The sequence below is a fragment of the Melospiza georgiana genome, chromosome Z, assembly GCF_028018845.1.
Source record: "Melospiza georgiana isolate bMelGeo1 chromosome Z, bMelGeo1.pri, whole genome shotgun sequence".
In the NCBI taxonomy this organism is placed as follows: domain Eukaryota; kingdom Metazoa; phylum Chordata; class Aves; order Passeriformes; family Passerellidae; genus Melospiza; species Melospiza georgiana.
The window spans coordinates 8,705,353-8,726,693 of record NC_080465.1 but is presented as its reverse complement, the minus strand read 5'-3'; positions in this window follow the sequence as shown (position 1 = coordinate 8,726,693).

Sequence of the window (21,341 nt, the reverse complement as noted above, 5' to 3'; positions counted from 1 at the left end):
AATTAAATTGTATCTCTTGACTTTACATGGCTGAATGTTCATCAGCCCATTCCTTTTTTTCCTTCTTTAAGTCATCACATCCATGAGCTCGTCAACATACAAAAGCATATTTGAGTAGCTCAGCCCAAGAACAAAATGGGGAGAGACAAAAGAGTCATTCCTCACATCATGGAGCATCAAATTTTTTACTGTAAAAAGCACAGTGAAAAAAACCCTGGTATTAAGAAATACAGAACTAAATACCCATGCTAGAGCTGTAGCAAGGACTTGATCTCCTAATCTCTATGCTACAAAGGTATTGTAATACTTAAGAGAGACAAGATACCTCTTGTCCTCTGACACTTGGATCAGTCAGCAGGATTTCTAAAAGGCAATTGTTGGGAAGCTTAAACCAGTTTCCTCCTAATGAGACAAGCTCCCAAATCATATGGTAACAGAAAAAAACCCCCACTATTTGCCTCTCAAACTTTCCCAGGAGTACCTCTGTGCTATCATCAATAGCCTGCTTGCACCTCCACTGGTCAGTGAAATATTTCCCTCATCTGACAACAAAGTGCTTTTCTCCTTGGGTGAATTACCTGCCAGAACACTTATCCAAGTGGCACATGACTTCTTTCATTTCTTCAACATAACCACCAAGTCATCAGAGAAACAACAAATGATTGCTTTAACTACTGTTCCAGCATTGTACAAGACCTTGCCCACCCTCATCTATCAGTGACAGTCTCTTTGTGACATTCTCTTCCAGTGCATTTCACTACTTGCCTGCCTTGCTTTCACAGTGCTCACAACCTATAAAGAGTCACCACAAGGCAAAGGGTGCTGATTCTGTACAGCTAACAGTACTGAGTTTACACCCTCCTATTTCCAGCAGACTGATAGCACACGTCAATATCAACACTCTTCCTTTTATCTAAATAGGGAACATGCACATGAACACCTCGAGTGTCTTGCATCTTTTTTTGAACACTACAGCCATCTGAAATGTATGCTTTCAAGCAAAAAGTTCTTCAACATCCAGAAGAATTGTTGAAAAGAACTTTTGCTGAAAGTAATGGCAGCTTTTATCACTTTAAGTGTATTTAATCATATGAGTAAATCTCTATATGGATTGCATTTTTTACCCCAGTGAATGCCTTCTTATCTTCATTTCTCTGTCAGAAATTAGTTTGTTTGCTGTATAAAAAGTGGGATTTTATTGTCTCAATCCAGTGCATAAGTACATTTTAAAGCAGAGCAGAGATGATACTTAACTTTGTTTTAAATAAATGTACTCGTATTTCTCACAAATGTTTCAGTATGCGTGTGAGATACACAAAATTATAAACATGGTTGAGTCAAATTCCTTTGGAAGTGAAAAGGAGTCTTTAAAGAATGATTTTTTGATTTTGGTTTTCATTTAGCTCTCTTACAGATATGCTATCTTCCTTTTTTTTCACCTAACTTCCTATTCGGTACAGATATGCAAAAGGACACCATTTGTCATATCAAATCAGCCCCAAGGTCCATCTAACAGTGTGTATCTCCTGTTGGTGATGATAAATGTTAGATGCACCAGAGAAAGTTTTGGACAAAGTCGAATGAACTGTCCCTTGATCTCTCTCTTAATAGAGACTGTCTAAAATCTTGAGGATTGCGATCTCTTTCAAAGTTTTGTCACCGCTTTGAAGTCCCTCTACAGTTCAGAAAATTCACAGTCTCTTCTGAGTAAAGTAATACAAAATCCTGGAAAATGTCCATGTATTTCATACTACGGGGCGATGCCAATTGCCCAAACACAAGGTTCTAAGGTGCTTGGTGCAGCCAACACCTGCTCGCTCCCGAGTTCACCTTGCTCCTTTCAAACGCTTGTACTTACACACTTTTGATCTGGTTTTCTTTGCTGCATCTCCCCAGAAGAACTAATAGGATAAAAGGTGTTCAGGGCTTTGTGTGACCTTTCTCTTTCACTGTGGAAGGACTGCAGTAAACACATATTTACAGAAAGTAGGTAATACAGCAGCAGAGCTGGGATACGTTACTGCAAGTGGCTTCATGAAATTACTTCTCACTTTCCACTGTCCTGTGAAATGCTGTTTCAACACAGATTCCTTCTAACCAGCATTTCACTGCTGTGGATACATTCTGTTTTGCATGCTTTCTCAGTTTGGGCAGATGTATGTTTTTGGCAACACTATATTCATCTGTTGAAGTCCCTACATGTGGCAGCATAGCACTGTCTGAGCTGCCTGTGCCTAACTCTATGCATAAGCCTGGATTTCTGTTGCTGGCAGAGGAAAACCCCCTTTTGATCATATAAAGAAGGCAAAGCAAATCTTAATAGACTTAGCTGGTATTTGTTTCCCATTGGCATTCATTAAAGGTCTAATCAAATACCTATATAAATCAAAAGCAATTTTTCTTCTTTGGTTATCAATAAGCATCTGGGTAAGTGCCCAACACTACTGTTCATATTTTCTCAAAATTGTTAATTACTGTATGACGGAGAATTGAAAATACTTAGAAACATTTTCTATAGTGCTACATCATTGATATCCACAGGACTGCCATGGTGTACTTGACATGACTCGAACAGAATGGGTTCAGCAAACTTCTGATTACTCACACCATTTCAGTGTTCAGCAGACTTCTGATTACTCACACTGTTTCAGACAGCAAATATTCATATTCATTTAAAGAAAAAAAACTAAAAGGCACGTCAACCTGATGTGAGGTACTTTAGCATTCACCATCTGCAGACATTCCAACAGGTGTATTGGCAGGATTACTGCAGATTCAAAGAACCTGAATCTTCGAAATAGATTTATGTCTACAATTCAGTCACAACAAGAAAAGTATTTGGAACGTTTTGATTGACAGAAGATGGAAAAGATTACTATGTTTGACTAGTGGCAATTAAAAATCCAGCAAGCACATGAGGGAGAAATAGGTGAAAAATAAGATTAGTTGAAGAACTTCTCAAAGTTGAAAAACTTCTCAAAGCTCACTATTTTCATTACATGATTAACAAACACATGATCGTCTGAGTACTTTGAAGGGATTCAGGAGAGCTAGACAGAAAGGCAAGTATCCTCAGTTAAGGTGTCCCACAATGAGATAAAAAGTCCCCTGAATCTTACTTTTATCCTTCCTTCTGAAATACTAAAGAATTTTCAAAGAAACCCAACAAACATCAGGTATTTATGGAGCCACAACTCTCTCCCAAAAGTTCTTGCTGATTTGTCAGTATTTCAATATGCAAAATAATTGCCCGTTCTTGTAGATCCTATGACTCTTATCTTCCTTCTCATCTTAGACTGTGATGTCATCCTGAAATTCAACCAGAAATTGATGTTAAGTTTGTCAGCTCACTAGCCTCTGAGATTTTCTTCTCATTTAATAACCTCAATTTCAGAAGGTAAGGAAAGAACATACCTACTTCAAAATTCAGGCATTTACCAGGAACTTCTTTGTTAGGTAAGAGAAAATAACTCTGACACATGTAGAAATTTTGACAATTTTTGAACTGAAAACAGGTTGACATTTGATTATATAAAAAGTAAAATAAAAGAACATTGTTACAACCCAGTGTCACTTTCTATAGTGCTTCCCTGAAATGAGTAAGAATGACTGGATGCAAAATCTATTTACATAAAACGACAGCTATCTCACCAGTACATCAACTAAGTTAGCACCCCAGCAGATTAGCCAGGGAGAATGCATTGATGTTTGAAATTAACCCAGAGTCTCTTGTCCAGATCACCTAAAAAACAGAAAGAAAAGTAGTATGACACAGTGTTTGCTGCCAGAATCACCCTGAAGCTTCTTGTATCCTTACACAAATGCATGTTTGTATTGGGCCTTAGCAAAAATGGAGATGAAACTTCAGATAAGATAAATGGAGCACAAGTATTGCTACTGAAACAGTGAAATGGTCATCATTTGCTCATTTTGTACCACAAACCTGTTTCTGCTGAGTGAAACTCCTTGAGCAAAATTGCAATTACATATAATGTTGTCTTGAGCTTTTTGGCACATAGTACTTTTTAACAGTTTTTATTGTCAGTGTGCTGAAAAGTCCTACACATAAACTCATGTACACAAAATTACAAGAGGGTCTTAAACATCTCTAATATTGAAAATATTGGCTATTACTCATAGTTCACAATGTGGTCCTCTTAGTTAATGGTTTCCTAGTCAAAAATGTCCAGTTGGTTTACACAGGAAGCCACAAAACTAACACTCACTGAAGTGGTTTTCCTTTAAGCAAACACAAGTATCAGAACAGCAGACCTATCTTGTATTTCTTCCAGGACACACAAGTATAACTTCTACCAACACTACTGAGAAGGTACTAGTACTTCTTCTCTGTGCTAATACAGGTATTCTCTACACAGGTTTAAGTTTTTCCAGAGAGCAGTAGCTCCAGAAAAATGTTTGAGGAGATATTTGCTCTCACAGTTCTTAATATTTGCTCAAAACACTCTGATCATTGTCTCTGAGTTCCATTGCACCTGAAAGGGAAGGGAGTGCCCAAGATTCAGAGATGTTTGTTGTTAAAAGGAACAACAAAAGTCAGTGGATCTTCAAAAACTTACAAAGTTTTATTAGTAACACATTTATCATAGAAATTGGTATAATTTAGACCCTGGCCTCCTATACAAGCACATGACAATGGGTTTTGGATAAAGGGGTAGGGCAAAATGGGAGGGAAATGAATTAAAGATGAGGAAGAGAAAGAAAGAAAGAAATATCAATCCAGTTGAGGGGGTGTCCAGAGTCCTAAGCTATACACATGCCCGGGCTTCATGTGGGTACTTTATTATAGACAAGTTTTCCCCATCCTGGAGATAAGTTTCTTGCTCTGCATGCAAATCAGTGACCATAAGCAGTCCATCCTTCTAGATCTCTATGGAAATAGTTCAGAGGGCTTTGGGAGTCTTTAGTGGTCTTGATTCCCACTAAGTGTGTCAGACACTGTGGTCAGCAGTTCATTCTCACTTTTTGACTTCATTCCTGCACTTGCACTATACTGTGTTCTGCTTTTGTCCAGGATCCAGAATAAGGACATTTGTCCCAGAAAAACGCTGCTCTACCTCCACACAGCCCCTTCTCCAGCCACATCCTGCTCCTTCTCATGAAGTGTTATTAACAATAATCCTTGTGCAGCTCCACAGCTGTCTGGCTGCTGGAGTTTGAGACAGACACATTACTCCCCCTTTACTTCTAAACAGGCAGGATGGTTACCCATGCACAAAAATAAGTTTTTTAAAAAACAGAAAATTTTGACTTAACTGCCTCTTGTGGGGATGGGTCTGGGTAGTTGAGGTCAACAGTTGGTTGAATTGTATCCTTCTGCACTGGGAATATGTGCATCTACCTAAATGCTGAATGACTGTAGTCATGATTACTGCTCATTCTCTGAGGACAGCAAGTTGTTCAACATCTCATGTTTCAGGAAACTGAAGCAAAAAGCTTATTAGATAGTTCTGCATGGGAGAGATGCTGTATGAACTCTTTTTTTGTTCAAAGATGTGATTTAAATTAATGCATAAGCTGTGCATACCCAGCTAAAATAGATGGCATTAAGCTACGTTAAAAAACACAACTTAAATATTTCTTCTTTTTCAGCTGCCATGCCTGAGACACTGGCAGAATTAGTGTTGCTCTAGGAAAAAAATAGGAAGGAGTGAAACAAAAGAGTATTGGAGAGACCAGAAGTACTGTGGAAGACCAAAGAAGTTGCAGCAGGTAGAACTTGACTTTGTGAGGTAATAAGCTTTTGGAAGGCTTGCATTCCTCCAGCTTTCTCTGTTTTCATGATGAAGTGTAAAATTTTCTTTCATGAGTAAAGCAGCATATAAGAAGTCATAACACTTTATATATTTTTCAGATTATTTCACTTAACAAAATGAGATTCCTTTCACCCAGAAAAAAAAAAAAAAAAAAAAAACAAAAAAACAAAAAAACAAAAAAACACCAAAACATAGCAAAAACATAGCCTCCTACATATGGAAATGCTGAAAGATTTTCAATTCTAACTCTGTAGGGACAATTTGAAGTCTATTTTCCTTCTTCCAACTGTTGGGTGAGTTGAGGTTTCTTTTTCATTATTACTCTGTCTGTATGTTTATTACACACTCCCCCTCTTTTTCTGGAAACGCTTATTGCCTTCAGCTGCTTGTTACTATTTGGTTTTCTGTATCACTTTAGTATCTCTTTAGGATGGCTCCCCTTTCTTCCCTCTTTTTTTCATTGAGATAGATTTGATTTTCTTCTATGCCTTTTTCTTTTTTAAAGTCCTCTCTTTTCCCCTCTGTTTTCTTTCCTTATATATTCTTCCCCCACCACATGTTTACTTTATTAGCATAGAGGAAAGTAATAAGGCTCATTTATGGCTGCTGTGTCTTACAGATTTGGGGTGGGAGGGTCCATGGTGATGCTACTCTCATATAAGCTACTCCCCCAAGTACAAGATTCTTCCTCTGTACCCTGGGATAACTACAGAAAGTCTCTTCAGAAAGTCTTTGCACAGAGGAGAAATGCCAGAGATACAGACCATGTTGTCCATATATCTCTAACAACTCCCCCATTTGAGTCAAGGGTATTTGGAGTAATGAGTGATAGAAGTTTTGCATCATCTATTCATAACAAAAAAAAAAAATGTCTGTGCCATCTGAAAGTACAAAGAGATATCACAGAAAGCAGCAAGAGCTCAAATGCCAAAAGCCCTGGCTTCAAACAGACCCTCCCTGCTGCTTCTCTAAAGGATGTTCTGGAGCGGACTCGAGGGAAAGGTTTTGTGACTGTTGCTCCAGCCAGCAGGAGCTTTGTTGTTAACAACTGTGGGCTTTAACAAAATAAGTACTTCTGCTACTGATTTTCTTTTTCCTATCAGCAAATAACACATATGACAAAAATTTGGACCCCGTGCTCTATTTGTCCCATCACCTTTATGCATTTCATTCTATGTTTCTTGCAGATCACTGCTAAAATGAAAATACGATAGAAGTCAGTGCTTCCAGAGATCAAACTTTCCATTGTGCTTTGAATAAGAAATTGTATTTGAGTACAGTGGTTTGCATAAGAATCAGTCCCTTTCTTTGTATCAAGTCAGTTATTTTCAGCTCAGAGTAGCAATCTTTGATTTCTTGGTTGTAACTATGGCAATAAGATTAGATGGTATTCAGTAAAATTCATTTTGCAAATTAGCATGGGAGGGTGCCCATGACTGTGATAGGAGAAATGTAAAAATATTGTGGAATGAGATTGAAATTAAATCAGAACTCAGAATACTCCTCAAAATAATGATTCTCGAACTCATCCAGCACCATCTGGTAGTTTGTGAATGATTTACAGTTAGCCACAATAAACATGATGGGATCAATGGGCCTGATGGGGGTTTTATTTCTTACAGCCATTTTTAAAAAGCATTTTAAGCCCATTTTGGGTGGATGCTGAATTCTTTGATCTGGGACTTTGGTAACAGTAGCAGTCAAATCAATTTCAAACACTTTCATTACAGCACAAATCTACAAAGCTCGTTATGGTCTGAGAAGAAATAAAATACAAGAAATATAGAAGTTGTTCTCTAGGCTTCAGGCCATGTTATAATGAGAGTAAGAATGAGCAGTGGTAGATACTATTTTGAGTTCTGCCTCTGTGTTTCTGCTGCATGGTACAGTCCTGTCAATTCACCAGAACAGCAGACCTTAATTTGCACACACTAAAGATAGCTTCCTGAAGTTTTAAATCATTTTCAATGAATCTTGGGTTTAATCATATTTCTTTTCTAATGAGTCTCCTGTCAATACCCAGCCTTTGCTGTTTTTAATTATATATGCCATCAAAGTCAGGTTTAGATATATTTCTTTTTCCAGAAGTTTAACAAACACCTTTTTTATTATTATTGGCCTTTTTCCCAAGGAAACTGTTTCCTTAATAAGAAAAGCATTGAAAAAGAGATGTATTTTAAGGAAATATTTTACTAACTTGTTATTTCATTGGTTTGCCGTGATATGATCCTTCATTTTCTATCTGATACTGAATTGATATTGATATGTTTCTTTTAATGTATATTAAGAAAATACCAAATTTCAAAAAGCAAGTGGCATTTTATTTTGCTGCTGCTTCTGTTCCTTCTTTTGAATACAGTTGTTTACAGCTTTTCTTGAATGTAAGCTGACACATTATAAGGATGGCAGCGATCAACCCTGCAGCCCTGCACAGCAAGAGAGTAACATTGCATGAAATTTCATCTCCCAGCACAAGTTAAGCTCAAGCAATGTCCTTCCATACTGCATAAGGCCTGTACTAGGCCTCCATGAAGTGAGTTGTCCTCACAGAAAGAAAAGACATGTTTAAATTTCATAACAAGAATGGGTAAAATCGATTTTTGCCTTTATGAATAATATGCAGCAGCTTAGGATTCACAGTCTGTCCTGGTCATACTACCAAATTGTATGGCCAGCTTCCAGGATCATGAGTAGCAAAACCTGACCCTTCCAGAGGAAGAAAAACAGATTAACTAGACCTATGCACTATTGCTTCTGTCAGAAAAGGTCATCCTCAAGTATCTTCTCAGTGCTCAGTCCTGAAGTAGCAAAGGTCTTAAAAAGACCAGTCAGAGGCTTTCAGGATAAAGCCATTACTTCTTATTTGACCATTCTGGGCATATCCAAAGTAAATGAGTGTTCGACTATGTTTGTTACTTTTTTTTTCCCTAATACTTTCCTCTGAAGTTATTTAATTGCAAGTCCTCATTTAAAGAAACAGGAACAGGGACGCTACTTCAGTAAACACTGAAGTATCCATTATCAAAATTCCTTTCTTTTTCTTCTCAAGTGAAAACAAAAGCTATTTTGGTGGAAATTTACTTGCTCTCACTATTGGTTATCTGAATACTTGTTTACTACTCCAAATGAAAATAAATAGATGTTTGCATACAAATAATTATAACCCATTTTGTTGTAAGCAATATGTATTCCAATTGGTGGTATATAAAGCACCACTTGCTCAGTGGCTCATAAATTATTGTGTCTTTTAAAAATGGTAATTTTTCCAGTATAAAACAGCTTCTAACAACAGATGCAAGAACTTTCAGTCACAATGTTAAGCCATCCATGCTTTTACATCCAGCAGTATGCTTAGATTGCTGTGCATTTCTGAAATTAATCACACCACGGCACAAGTCATCTTATACAGGGTATGCATTAAAACCAATGAGTGAAATGCAATAGGACAAGAGAATGACAGTGCACATACCGGATTACTAAAATCCACGTCATGTGTAGTTCTCAGTGCAGAGTTTAAATGAAGCAAAACAGTGGGAAAACTGAAATCAAATAGTGTAATTGAGGAGGCAACATGATATCCATGCTAATTTCAAGAGCAAAAGGTGAAAGGATCAGTCAGGTAGGTCTGTAGGGGCTGTTCTCCTCCCATGTAGGAAGAATATCAGTTGAGGACACAGCTTGCCAGGCAGCGAGCTGGGTGAGAAGGAGTGGAACCAGAACCTTTAACACATGTCAAAGCATTGTTAGATAGTCCTCCTAGGTTTAACTTGTGCCATTTAGAAGGAGCACTCATAGGATAGGGGAGAACAAGTTAATGACAGCTTTCTAAGAATAACCATAAAGAATATCTACTGCTACATCCATATGTAATGGAGAGGTTTTCCTTGGGTTTTAGCCCTAAACCTAATTTCGTATTCAGGTGCTAGAAGTGCGGCATAAAGGCATTTTATGGGTAGTACAGCTCCCTGAGTAAGTATTCTTTTTGCAGGTGCCCAATAAATCTATTTTCTTTACTTTTCCAAGCACTAAAATGAATGCAGGCCCTCCAGTTCTCTCTCTTTGTCTGTTCCAAGACCCTGAGTTGTTTCTTTATCTGAGTTGACCTAGGATGAGCTGGGTTGCATGCGTGCCATGAGCACACTGGGAAACTGCTGACAGTCCAGTCAGAGCAGGTGAGACAACAAAAGGTTGCTGAAAAACCCATCCTGCCTGTCGTGGGGAAAGCTCCAAATCATGTCTATAAATAAAGGAAAAAGAAGAGCATCTTAACAGAAAAGCTAGTTTTCAGGCGCTAAACCAACCTGCAAACCTCTTATAACATCTATTTCCTGTCTTAGCAAATCAAGGCAATCCAGCCTTGAAATACTATGGGACAATCAAGTGTATCAACAGCCTTAGTAATTGCTGACCGTGTTTCTGCTTTTAATTTGTGAATGCACTAACTGTGTTTCATAATGCCTGCCTCTGACAGCAGGAAATGCCTAAGTGTAACCAGAACCTGTGGATAAGGTTTGCTCTCCTCTTGTCCTTCACATACTGAGGACAATGCAGAAAATGAGTCATTACTTAGCTGACAATGTAGGAGATCACAAGTAGCTGATATTTATCTCTGATTAGGAAAGCATCACTATAATTCTTTTTACCTGAGCAACTTAAAACCTTTTCTTTAATCTGAGAGAAAGGAAGCTCTGCTGTTGTACTGAGTGGGGGATATTTTTAGAGTTACTGAATACTGTAGGATCAGAATTTCCACCTGTCTTTGGAACATGCAGCATCTTTCCTGTGCTTGTGGACTAGATTCCTTTGTCTCTCTAGACACTGTCCATCCTGCTCTTTATGCAGTTCTCACACAATGACATAAATACATGGGGGCACACTGGTATACAGGGCACAAATATTGCCCCATTCTCTGTGCAAGTAGCTAACCTGCCAACTTTCAGCTCCTTCAGGTGGATATTTCCAGGGATATAAGGCCCTATATGCTTAAGCCTTTAGTGCAGTTATGAACACCACCTGCTGAAAAAGATTTATATAACATTACGTTTTGAATTTGTGGGGAACTGAATGGAAAGTGCAAAGGCCAGTAGAAATGTCTAGATGGAAAGGAAAAAAAAGTAGTAATTCTGATAAATTTTTCGTGTGGGTGAGGTATTGAATTATTTTTAGCCCTTTTAATCAAACCACAAGGAAAATTATGCAGTATATTCATTTCTGTAGAGTTTATATAGTTGCTGTTTATCATCAGTACAGGTTTGTTTGTCATAAATAGAACATTCAACTAAAAGAGATCAATAGCTGATACAAAGAAAATTGGTTACCCTTATTACAAAAACACAGGTTAATCATATATGTAATTTTTTTCTGCAAAGTCATGTGCTAGTTCACCAGACCCATGAGGAAAAGAGAGCTTAGTGTAGCTTAATTATGCTCGGCCTGTGTTTTGGAACACTTAGGGATACCAAGTATTTGATTCATGAAGAGTACACCTGCACCGACAAATCCGTACCTGCAGCAGGAGGCTCTGCTTGGAGTCTACTTCTCTTCTTATTGAAAAATGAGAACAACCCCTCCACTGAGGATGGAGAAAAATGTGTTCAAAGGGAGACCATCTTCAGAACAAGGACTTTGAGGAGTGAAAAACCCCACAAGCAAGCGTTGTGGAGAATTCATTACCTATTCTTTACAGTGGAGAATGTAGAGAAAAAACTGCACTTTCACCACAGTGCCCTTCATCTCTTTACTAATGGCAATGCTGTGACTCATTCTCAGCTTCTCGCTGTCTCATGACTTTTAAGTATATGGCACAGTGGCTGGCACTGGGAATCTTTGCCCCATTTGCAACTTGGGAGCCACCCATAGGTCATCATGCTCAGAGAGCAACAAAAACTAGCACCCATCCTGAGGCCAATACCATAACTCTGCTGTCACAGATCATGTCTGTTATTACAGCAGATTCTGTACAAGTGCTCCAAATCCCCACACAATAACAAGAACCTCTTTTCTGAATACATATTATGGTGCAATCAATTCCTTTAGGAGATGCAGCACTTTAATGTGAAAATTTCCTCATTCAATCTTTGCTTGTTCTTTCTGAACCAGTGAAGCTGCTCTTCACTGCAGAGTGTCCCTACTGTGCCCTTTCCTGATGTAAATCACATTACACCCAGCTACAGCTCTCCTGCCTGCTTGCTTGCCAAATCGACAGGAAGGCTCACACTTAATTTACAGGTGTCTGCATTTGCTGACTTGTGTATTAAACATGTTGTCTGGCTGTTTTACTAATTGAAAGTGCAAGAAAATGAGAAAGAGGAAGAAAGAAGAATGAGCTACCAAGAACAAACTGAGAAAACTCTGTCTCTGACTTTCTGGAAACTTGTGGTAATTTACATGCTGTAACTCAAATGCCTGGCTGCTTGATAGAAATTGGCTAATGGGTTCAGGGCTGCCAGTAAGTAGTGAGAGAATGCCAGCAGAGTAAAAAGGCAATGTGGTCACATAGGTCCTGTTTCCCTGGTGAAAGCAGCAGGGAACAAAATAGCATTAAAATAAAAACTACAACAACAACAGCTACAACAAAAAAGTTGTCATGGAGATTTTTCCTCAGAAAACTCTGGCCTTTTCAGCTCCGTTAGCATTGCAGTCCATCACTGGCCACAAGGCCCATGTGCCACCTAAATCCCACATAATTTTAGTTGAGGGTTAAGTGCAGCTCAAGAGGGATGGATTTTTATTGCTGGTGCTCTCTGCTCAGGCAAGCATTTCATTCTGGTTGAGCGACACTTGGTAACAGGTTGAACACACAGGAGATCCCTCACTTGTCACTAGAAGTAAGAACAAATTGCAGATAGAGAAATCAGTTTTCATAGCGTTTGATGATGCTGGGATTCCTGCTGCTACTTTGTTCTATTTCTAATTGTCACAAACAGGGTAGGGCTGTATGAGCAATGTGCCTTACCAGGGTGTGCTAGGTGCACCTAGAAACAATCATTACACAGCTACCCAGAAAAGGAGATTGTTTTCTCAAAACAGAATCAGCTTGAACTACCTAGAAAATGATTTTTTTAAGCTGCATTATATTAGCACATATGGAATGCTGAAGGAGATCAATAATGTATTTTATTATAGGGTCTCCTAAGAAGCATTGTGCTGTTTTTGTATATTACAGCTTAGACATTGTTCTAATACAATGAACATTGGTTTTGATGAATAAAGACTAAAATTCAGGCTTCTTAATCTCATCTAAAGCAAAGCTATATCTGAACCAAAAAGTTTCCATCTGAAACATCTTTTGTTCTGATTTACTGAATTACTTATCTTCAAAAATCTTAAAAATTCACTGATTTATTCATATATCATCTGAATTTTGCTGAAAAAAAATCATCTTTCCTTTGTTTGGGACACACTGTGTGCATTTCACTTGGCAGATTTATGTGGAGAAAAGACTGAAATTCTTCACAGTGTACCCTATTTTTCTAGTGGAAGTCTTGACCAGGGCTTGTGCCCCTCTGTTTCTTATAAAAATGACCTACTTGAAGGAGATACTCCAGAGAGGAATTCCTTTTTTTTCCCCCCTCTTCTTGAAATTCTTAGCTAAAAAACAGTCACAAACACAGCAAAAAAGAGAAAATTAGTTTGTTATAGAAGATGTAGACATACAGAGGTAAATAACATATCAGTTTAGACAATTAGTGAATACAAAATAGCAGACTGCATATGAAAATAAAAACATTATCAATGGAAATGGTCAAAGTACATACTAACACAGATACACTATCTGACTATGAACCAAAAAAAATTTTTTTCTAATTCTGTTTTCTTTTTTACCTGTAAATATTGCTTGATTTTTTCCTTTGTTTTACCCAATGCACCATATCAAGAGATTCAGAACGCTAGACAAGGCTTTGAACAGCCATAATTGACTCTGATATTAGAGGACAGTAAGACCTCCAAAAGTCCCTTCTCATCCATTCAAAGATTACCATACATTAAAAATAATTTTAATTTATTAAAAAATTATAAGCATGAGAAACACTCCCTCCCAAACACTCGCAGCAGATGGTAGAAGGTACCACAAGTGGACCAGCAGGAGAAATGACATTTCTGCAACATTTCATTCTCCACAGTTGAAATTAAATGTCTACGTGTCTTTTCACCACTTAGAGTTTTCAAGAACCTGGTTATGCTCTGCCTTGCTTTGTTTGGGTTTTTCCAAAGCATATATAAAATTTTCCCATTAGCAAGAGCAGAGATCTTGATTTTTTTTGTCTTGTGCACAAACCTGGACAAACTTTATCAAGACAAAAATAGTTATTCAATGTAGAGAAGAAGCTAACTCCCTATGTAGTTATTCACAGAAGAGACTGTATTTCCTAACTATGTCTCTTGGGAAAATGAATGATGCATGAAATCACAAGAAATAGTCTCTGAGAAATGCCCTTTTCTACCCCTCCATCTCTCTAAGGGATTTCTGATCCAGTTCAGCACAAATTCAAAATTTTAAGGTTTTATGAAAGGAACTGGGCTTTTAATTTCTTAAAACGTGCGGCAGCATCATCAGACTGTTCCCTCTTTCCATATGAAATTACAGGCTAGTTTTAATCCAGTTTTGATTTATTTTTTTAAATGCAAAATTCATCTTTTTTCCAAATGCTATGTAACAGAAAGCATCTTTCCAGTGACATTTCATGAAATAATAGTGCAGTGTTTGGCCACTATATTATTTTTTTAATTTTCACACAGGCTTTGCAGGTAGCATACTGTGGCATCATCTGTAGTAAAAATAATGCCTGTATAACTGTTTGTTTTTCTTTAATTTTAGAAGTTTTGAGCCAAATCCTCATGCATCTATTTCCTATCAGATCCAGCTGATTTAACTTACTGCATATAGATGAAAAACAATTGATGAATTTCCTTTACCATTGGTTAAAAAGAGCATCCAATAACAATCTTTAATGCCTACTCTCAGATTTGCTTCTTCTTCCATGACATGAAAAATTTCTTTGGAGGTGCCTTTGCCTTGTCTCAGACTTGTAGCAATTTATCATCAAGAACTATGGCTTCTTTAATCAGACAACCCTAATAGCCATTGGCTCTGTTACAAGCATTAGGTATACACATTCCATCTTAAAGTTCTTGTCCTAACATTTGCTAATTAAGAAGAAAGAAAATACAATTTCTGAAATTAAAGGGAGACTGTATGGGAGATTTTGAACTCACATTGAAAAAAAAATCATTTATCCAGCAAAAGGAGAGTGTATTCCTGGCCTTGAATGCCTTGGAAGTTGCTTCCATAGTGTTTATCATCTGAAAAGATAGGAGGGAGCACCTCTACAAACCTAATATTTTTACTTGTGTTAAAACAGCTCAGACCTCGGGCCAGATCAGGGACTTATGTTAAAACACCTCTGGCCCTCCCTCAGGTCAGGGACTCCTTGTGCTAGTTTCTCTAAAGATATGTGAAACTGCTTGGCAGAGATTACTCCAGAACTGGTAGCAAGAGGACAGCGTAGGAAGAAGGGCACTTTATAAGTATTGCTCATGTTTTGCAGACTGGAGCCCAAGCAGGACTGTGCTGATATTCTGGAGCATAATAAATGCACACTGGGAACAGAGCAAGACATCAGGCAAGTCCTGGGCTGGTTTGGTTCTCTGCCTCTTTGACCGGTGTCTAGTCCTCTGAAGGATAAGGCCAGGAACCAGAACTTTCAGCCTGGAAACAAGGATGTTGGTTCTTCAGAAAATGCACACTGTGGGCAGAGTTATAACCCATTTTTTATGCTGCTCCTTGCTTTTCTGGTAGATAAAGGCAAAGCAAAATTTTTAATACTGACTAGTGACACCTTTCCCGACAGAAGCCACCCTCAGGCCTGGCCATATCTACAGGCAGGGCCATGGTCCCATCTATTCATGGATGTGCCTGATTATGCCAGACTTTGCCAGGCTCTCTGAACCAGAATGGCTGCTCTGGACTCTTGCAGTTCAGATAGGATCTTAGCTGAAAAGAGAGCTTGATTTAAAAAAAGAAAAAAGACAGAGAGAGCTGTTGAGGAGGTGAGGAAATAGTCTCACCCTTTGACTGGTGGTGTGTGCCCATTCACATCAGCTTGATCTCTTTCAGCTGTTCTCTGAAGAATTATCCACAATGGGAAGGGAGCACAAGTATATGGAAGTCCTGCTGCACAGGTTCAATGTGAAAAAGACATTTCATGCCTTTAGTCTTTCTTCAGTTTGTTCATTTTTAGTTCAATGAACTAAATAATCATCTTTGAATGGAGAGAGATTTGGTGAAGGGGAAGTACAGCCTTATTATTGTTCTCACAAAGATAAGACTCAAGGGACTAAAATAAAAATAAGTTTTGTGTCCTCTTTCACTCTACAGTGTTCCTATTTTTGTTGAGGAGCAATTTCCTTACGTAGCGAACTTTCTTTTATGCTACCCACTGCTTCTGTGTCCTTTCAAAAATTTTCCATGTTAATTTTCTCAAGATTTTTCAACTTATTAAGGAAAGTTAGGGTACCTGATTCTTACCCACCAGCATCACCCATTACTACAAGAATTACAAGTCAACAAATTTTTCTCTAAACTGGTGTCTGGTGTACATAGCTTGTTATCTTGCATGTGTGTGTTTATCCAATTATAAGATATAAGAAAATAAAATCAGTTTCAGGCTCTAACAACACAAGACACTTTCATATTTACTCAGGTATTGTCATTACATGATATTACTATTATTTCTGAGGCATACGCAGATATGACCTTTATTATTCAAATTTCTGCTTAATGTATTTTAACATTGTTGTGCTTTTGATTAATGTAAAAGAGGGGATTTTTTTTTCTAAAATTAGACTACTTAATAACAATAATGAATGTGAGCTTTAATCTGCATGCAGCCCTGTCCTTTTACTCCATAATGTACTAAATTAGGATCTTTTCATGCATTGTAATTTGGGAAGTTGTTCCTGAGCAATTGCACACAGAGCTAAGCTAATCTTTCTTGCTCAGGATGGGAGATTCCTTCCTGATGCAAAAGTAGGAACTATGATTTCCTTTTCCAGGATACTTGACTTGGACTGATAGCAGCTAACCTATTCCTTGAAACGTTCCCTGAAGCTGCTGCTGCCAAGGCCGGGGCTGTGTGACCTGCCCTGCTCAGGCAGAGCATCCTGTGCGTAAAACCATTGTGTCCCAGGGCGTGTGTGCAGTGGCAATCTCTGTGGGTGCCTGTAAGGCTGTGCACAGAGAGCAAACCTCTTCTGTCAAGGCTGCTGCAGACCTCCAGCTGAAATAGCAAGAGCAATACAAGTACTGAATTAATGTCAGGGCAAGAAAGCAGGGGGAAAAAAAGTGTTTGGGCAGAATATCACTATATTAAAAAATGCACTTGTTTTAACTGACACTAGTAAGAAAAGTACATTGACATAATTTACTGAAACAGGAAATGACATGTTCTTCTAATCTATTTATGATGTTCCTGCGTAAATTCCTTGCTGTTGGGAGCTGTTAGATGGTCATTTATACCTGCCTGTGTCGAGTACAAGTCTAACAAACAACTTTCTTCACTTTGCTCCCTGTGCTGATGCTTTTCCTTTAGTTTCTGGTCATTCTGCAACAGCAGTCATGGACAATCATCTTTCCCAGAGCTGCATACAGTCATCTGAGTTGCTTTAAGTGATCACTTTGAGACCATCTCCCACCTCAGACCATTGCCTGTCCTCCTTTCACGCTCCCAGCCCCTAACCAGCCAGTCCCTCCCTCTGTCCAGACAGTTGTAGCTTTTCTCCCTCCTGCCAGAGCCTTTCTTCTGCCACATCTGACTGGTGTTGTTTGTCCAGCGTTAGGCACTCTCTAATTTCAGTGCTCTGCTACCTTACAGCCCCTAACCAATCCACACTCCAGCTAATTCCAATCTCTGTGCCAAGAAGGCCTTCTCCAGACTGCCCGATGCCCTGCCAGCTGGTGTGGCATTCATGTCCTTGATGCAGCAACGCATGTCTGGGCACTTGCAGGGACGGCGAGTTTTTCTCCAACTCCGAAACACAGACCCTGCCACCACCGTGGCTCCTCAGGGACAGCTCAGGAAGGGTGCAGGGAATGCAGCCGTGCCAGGCTGCGGCCACGGGCTGTGGCACGCACAGCACAGAGCTCCTGCTCTCAGGAAAGGCTGCTCGGCCCTAACAAGCCTCTCTGGAGCATGCCTTGTGTCCCAGGGGCTTCTAGCACACGTTCACCATGTGATTTAAGGGACCAGCCACTCCAGCCCGCTTCTGAATAGTAAACGCTTGTCACGCAGCGAGGCTGGGCCAGCCCAGGAGTTACTCACAGGATGAATATTTCTGAGTGCAGAATAAATCAGAACACATAACAAGCTGTCTTCTGTGTGGTAACAAGCATGGAAGGAAGGGAGGAGGGAGAAGAAATTTTAAAAAAATACCTTGTGGTGAATTAGTTCTAGCAAAGGCAGAGGGACAAATCCTCACATGATCTAAATCATTCTAATCTTATTGAGCTCAAGTCATATATTTTAAAACTAAATGGGACTTCTATATCATATAATTTGACCTCAATTGGGACATAGAACAGGAAATTTCACTAATTCATCTGTCTTTTGAATTTAGTAGTAAATACTTGTCAGAACAAATGAGTTGGTTTTGATATCTTTTTTCACTGTTACAGAAATATTTTGTAACAATGTCATGATGGAACATATATATATATACACTTTTATATGTATAACATATATTTATATATACACATACACTTGTGTGCATTTACATTCACTGTAGGCATGTGGTGAGTTCTTTAATGTTATGCTTATTTAATTAGGCTCAGGAAGAAACTTTTCATCTTATTTTCAGATGAAGTATACAAGTGTGACTGAGTGAAATTCACATCTCCAACTCTTTTTTAACAGAGCCTTATTGTTTCCCGGTAATTCTGGCCAAACTCTCTCAAACCTCAGTGACACAGAGTTTTCTCCAGACTGCTCTCCTTGGCAGTACCACGGAAACACACTCTAAGTGGCTGGTGTGAACAGAATTTTAAAAATTCAGTAATGCATCTATGAGGGCAATTGGAGAATCTGGTGGGTTCTACAGAGCAATGATGTGTGAAAATTAACACAGAGAGGGGCCCCCACACCACCAAGTCAGCATCTGATCAAAAATATAGGTGTTATTAGGTGATGTTCAGATGTTAAATATTTGCTCTCTGGGTCTGTATCACAGTAGCTGCAAGGAGTGTGGATACAGGCATTGCTCTGGTGCATTGCTGCTGTCAGCTCTGAGAAACAGCATTTGGGGCAAACAGAAGAGCTGAGGCAAAAGGGGTACGAAAATGCCCATCTTGAAGAAGGCAGATTTGATATCCAAGATAAAAATTGGGTCTGGGATGGAGGTAGCTTTCCCCACAAGCAGCCCCCATGGCGTTTTGCTGCGTAAAACCATGTGTCCAGGAAGGTGTGCCTGATAACACAGCAGTGCTTTGGCTGCTGCTGAGCAGTGCTGCAGCACCAGCCTGTCCCTTCAACATGCTGGCCTGCCAGGTGGAGGCTGGGAGCAGGCAAAACCTTGGAGGGAGGCACAACCAGGAAAGCTGACCCAAATTCATCAAAGCACTATTCCACACCACATCACATCTGCTCAGATACAAAAGCTAAGAGAAAGGAGGGGGTATGGGGCATTTGTTATTTATATCATTTGGTGAGGGTATATTTTACTGTTTCCAGAAGAAGTCACAGTGACACTTGAACCAAAGACAGAAACCTAGTATTTTCATATGCATGAATGACATACTGTGAAACATCTTGGTGTTTCGTATTTTTGTATGCTAAGTGCTTGTATACCTGTATGTGGCTGCTAATTGGTATATATGACAGAACAAAATATAATTAAAGGATTTTATGCTAACTCTTGCCATTAAAAATTGCTACAGCTGATAACCTGTTTTCTGAGTTTAAATTAATGGTGACATCTAATTGAGCTGTAACTGACTACAGCTGGTTATCCATGCGTCATTACAGGACTGCCCATAGTCACAGAGAAGGCTGATAGAGATCAGCCTCCCATGCCTGTCCTTAGTGCCTTCTGTAACTTGGGAGGATAAAATCAATCATATGCAATTAGGCATTAATTTCATTATTGAAAATATACTGTAAAGAAAAATATGTCCCTCGTGCACATTAAGCACAAGCAGGACAGATCATTTTCACTAAGCAAATGTTTTCATCGTGTGAAAATCCTGCAAAATGTCTAAACAATTTTAAAAGAATAATTGCTTTTAAAAATTTCCCTGGTAAGTGGATTATGATTCCTCATTCATGGTCCAGTGCAAATGAAAAATGTTACCTATCTATTTGACTAAATATTCTCTCACTGATTCTTTTTCTGTGTTCAAAATATCTTCTATATTGCTGCTTGTTTGTTGCAATGTTTATAAGCTGCCTTTTTGCCAGCACTCTTTTTGTTGCGTGTCACTAGCCTCTCCTTAGTGACCAAGTAATCTCGATTTTTGTTTCCATTCATGCTCTGCTGCTCCTAGGCTTCTTCCTGCTATGCCTGTATGGAAGAGACAAGGGAAGAGGAAAGGATTTTTGGTCTTTTCTTTTACCCTCTGTTGCATCTGGCAGGGTCCAAATTAGTCCCAATTCTGCAACTTCAGCCCAAATGCCCGATACCCGCCCTCCACCCTCTTTAGATTGCATTCCATTGAGAGAGAATTCATGTCTTTGTTCTGTACCTGGTATACACTGGTATTTATATATACCTGGTATACGAAAAGGATCAGTAATCAAAAAATAAAGGTCCAAGGACTATTTGCAGAACTAAAAGCTTTTAAACTACTCAGAGTATTTTTTCACATTAATTTTGCATATACTTTTTCCTATCATTCAAGCAAGTTTATTGTTTTGTTTTCTAACCTGTCCTCCAAGCCTGTATTTAGCATCAAACTAAGAGCTTTGGACAAGTTCTATCAGAATAGTAATTCCTTTTCAATGGACAAATCAGACTTTTTAACCCACAGCATACTAGCACTTTCATGAGAGTGTCACTTGTTTAGTTGTTGACTTACTCAAAAAAACCCATGCACAACAGCATTATGGGAATTTGGATTTTGATCAAGGGATTTTAGTGACAATATAAGCCGCAAGAACAAAGCTGGTATAGTTTTGATTCAACTTTACAGCTAAATACAAAAAGACACACAGATATTCTAATGATGCATTCTAGGTGTAGTCTATTTATATGAGAATATATGAAGAAAAAAACAAAATTAGCTGATACAAACATTTGCATTTGGATAAACATTGTGCAAGTAATATCACATGCCTCCTTCATTTTTGGTGTCTTGTTGCTGAAACTCCCCCAGCAATGCTTTGAACATGTAAGGTAATTGCAAATTTGAGTAGCTTTTCTGAACATTTTGGTTAAAACTTGATAGTTCCTATCAGGATCACACTGAGTGGATATTTATAGCATTTTCACTCCTGCTGCATGCTTCCTTTCATACTTGAAAGCTTCACATCATCTTATTCAGCAGTCACAGAATAAATAGCTTAGAAGATCATAGCA